This window comes from Brassica napus, chromosome C7 (genome assembly GCF_020379485.1).
Source record: "Brassica napus cultivar Da-Ae chromosome C7, Da-Ae, whole genome shotgun sequence".
Lineage (NCBI taxonomy): Eukaryota > Viridiplantae > Streptophyta > Magnoliopsida > Brassicales > Brassicaceae > Brassica > Brassica napus.
This window is the reverse complement of record NC_063450.1, coordinates 30,398,995-30,402,533: the sequence shown is the minus strand read 5'-3', so window position 1 is coordinate 30,402,533 and position 3,539 is coordinate 30,398,995. Positions and strand designations below refer to the sequence as shown.

Below are 3,539 nucleotides of genomic sequence, written 5' to 3'. Positions count from 1 at the left end.
TTTAGAGAATGAGTACATCTCAAGGTTATAAACCAAATAAAACAATATCTGCTAATTTTGTATCTCTTTGTGGTAAAGATAATTTGTATATTCAACAGTTAGATCATAATATACCAATATAATTTGAAATAGTAACTATTTTTAGTCTAAATATAGATTAGGTAGCTATTTTTTGGTAATAAGTCGCTATATATTGGTGATTACTGAAATTAATTATAAAGAAGTTAAATGGGTTTGGAATTTTGTTGTCTATTTATAAGGGAGTTAAATAGTTTTTAATATATATAATATATTTATTATTTTCACGCAAAATCGGTTGCACAAATATTCTGAAGTCATAATGATTAACCATTCCTCCGGCGTCATCAACAGCTTGTCCATTACACTTTCTGATTTAAAAGGCAGGAAAATTACAACTCCTAATTGCTATATCTTATGAATAAACAAAACATTTTCACGTGCAAATCTAATATATTAAATGGAAGAAGAGAAGCTTCGAAGATTGTATTGGCTACATCATCATTCATCGGGGAATATCCCATCCGTCTAGCCCTAAAGGGTCAATTTCATAGTAAAGACGATAAGATTTACCATTGTTGGCCTAAAGTGTTCATTAAAGCACCACCGAACACGACCATATAAATAATTTTTCATACTCCAAACCAAACGTATCGCACCAACTTGAAAATTCGTCTCTGGAGGACGTGCACTTCGACCCCTTCTGAGATGTACATGTAAGAGGGAGAAGACATGCAAAGAGGAAGGTGAGAGAAAACTAAACTAAAACATAAACATATTAAAGTCAAAAATAATATTCGCAATCAAAAGAGTAAAAGCTAGATTAACAGCTGGAAACATGATCCAAGCAATGTTTGAACCAAAAACAAACAGAAAATGAAACTATTTAAAGTTTTCATTTAGAAGGCCAATGGTTAGCGAGATATATATTTCTCCCAATTTGATCCCAATCAATAGGTAGGACTTTTACATTGAATAATTCATCCTCCGCAAGGAGGAGCTTGGTTTTGAGTTTCTCCTTCTCAGCCTTCAAGTCTTCTAGTAAATCTATTTGTTCAGAAATAGAGTTTACTTCAAGTTGTGCTGAGTGCCTTGAATTTTTTTTTGTTTTCATTTGATCCTTTACCATATGGAGATCACCTTGTAATTCTCTCGAGTTGTCCTTTTCCCTTCTTAAAACCTTCTTATGTTGTTCGTCCATAGTCCTCTTATATTGGACGCTTCCTCTTCAAGTCGGTCGAGCCTGACATCTTAACATGGTCAGTATAAATCGATTTATAAAGATATGATAGAGAAGAAGAGGAAACACTTACTTTTATTCGTATGTTGAAGAAATGATAGAGAGCAAAAATAGAAAGTTAGAATTTTCTTCTTCTTCAGATATTTTTGCTCCAGTGAGGATGTTTGGGTATTTATATATATGGTAATAAAATTGAGTGATGTAGTTTGAGATTTTTATTTTTAATGGATGCGACTCTTTGGTAATGAGATTTCCATTCATCACAAAACAAATAATCTATCACTAGATATAATCCACGCGCATACGCGGGTAAGTTTTTATAATAATGTTTATTTATTAAATGGTTTGAACATTTTGTAACACTACAATTTTTATCGATTATATAATAACGAATACAAAAGTTGGTCTCCTAAATATATCATCGTTGTTGAATAGTTAACGTATTACATCTCATTTTAATTATTTTTAAGACTTCATATACACAAAAAAGAAGTTAAGTTATGCGGCTGACACAGATCACCAAAACCAAATAGGCAATATCGATTGTATAATGAAGAAAGGGGATTAGGTTTTTTGCTCTCGATTTGTTTACTATTGACTCTCCATAAATGATTTCATTTTCTACCTCTATAAAATTGTGCGTTCTTCTTGTCTTTGTTTCATTGATATGAGTTCAGTTTTTTTTTTTAACTTCTTCTATAAATTCGGTGAATTATATAAGTGTCGATTTAAAAAAATTGACATCTATAAAAATTAATTTCATTCTAGATACATATCTAAGAATCAAAATTTTGAAAAAAAAACACCGGAAAACTATATTAACAGGTTAGTGTTCAAATCTAATATATCAAACTGTTATAGAATATTAGTGCAGACTCGAAATATAAATGTCTGTCAAGTATATATTCACCAGCTCGGTCTAAAAATTATCTAATTCAAGAACAACAAAACAAATTACTTATTTCACCAGTTCGGGTAATATCTGAATCCGAACGGATAATATCCAAACCTGAATGGACATCTGAAGATAACAAAACATAAGTATACTTAACCCTATATTTCTAGTTTACTTCTCTCATTTTATTCAAAATATTTATATTAATGATCCTTATTGCTCAAAATTAGATAATATACATATAATTATGGACAAAATTATTTGCTATTCAATTAAAATACATATCAAACTCTTGTTTCTTGCATTAACAAAACTTGCATCTAAAATTTCAAAAGAACAACTAAATTAGTGTCTTTCTAACCTATTAATAGTTTAGTCTTTTAAAAATTAGAAAACCAGTTAAGTTAAAATATATTTTAAATACAAAAAACTGAAACAATGAATAATTTATTTATTTTTTCTTCAAAATTTAAATATCCTAACTCAACCCAAAATATCTGAACCCGGACATAAAATACCTGAACCCGACTCGAAATGTATAAATACTCGACCCCGACTCGAAATGTAGAAATACCCGAATGGGTTCTATACATTTCTATTGAAATACCCGATACGAACCCAAAAATGTATCCGAACGCCCACCCCTATGATATATGATCATTTGTATCTTGATTGAACAAAAAAAAAGTTAAACCATTGATTACAAAAATTTCAATGTGAGACTTTTACCCATTTTAGTAATTTATAGTCGTTTTTAAAAATTCAAAAATATAACATATAAGAAAAATTCTATTTTTTTTTAATTATATGCTTAATGTGATTGTTTTTTCTTTTAGTAGTATAAAATTAAACAAAAAAGAGAGAGATTAGAAAAATTGTTATCAAATATGTATTATTCATAATCATTAATTGTCATATATATATATGTTAACAATATTAGTTAATTCCGTAGCTTTTATTTAAGGAAAGAAAAAATATTATTTTGTGCACTACTAATTAATTTGATAGTTAGTTTAATAAAAAACATAGTATATGGACCAATTTATTTTTCTAACAATTCTGAGAATCATTTTCGTGATGACACGTGGCTACGAAAATATTTTGTAATGCTCCGGGATTAATATATAGGAGATTTTATAAAGTCCACATAATTGATCTATTATGATAAAATCCACAGACAAAAAAATCAAATGTTGGACTGTAGTTTATTTGTTAAAAGAAAAACAATAAAGCCCATAAGATTGAAGGTTACCATCTTTAAACCTAATTCTTATACTTTGCATGCGATCTTTTGTCTAACAATCTTCAATTAATCCTTTTCGTTTGTATAACATTTTCGTTTTACCAGATTCACTAGGTGCTATGGATGGAATTAAAGAGATCATT

At 28.8% G+C, this 3,539-nt stretch overlaps 1 long non-coding RNA gene across 1 annotated transcript; it reads right to left on the bottom strand.

Annotated features, from left to right (window-relative positions):
- Positions 1-895: 895 nt before the first annotated feature.
- Positions 896-1,800, bottom strand: LOC125589888. The gene is made up of 2 exons (XR_007326076.1): positions 1,332-1,800; positions 896-1,261 (listed from the first exon to the last, which is right to left on the bottom strand). It is a non-coding gene; the product is annotated as an uncharacterized LOC125589888 (long non-coding RNA).
- Between the last annotated feature and the right edge of the window lie 1,739 nt (positions 1,801-3,539).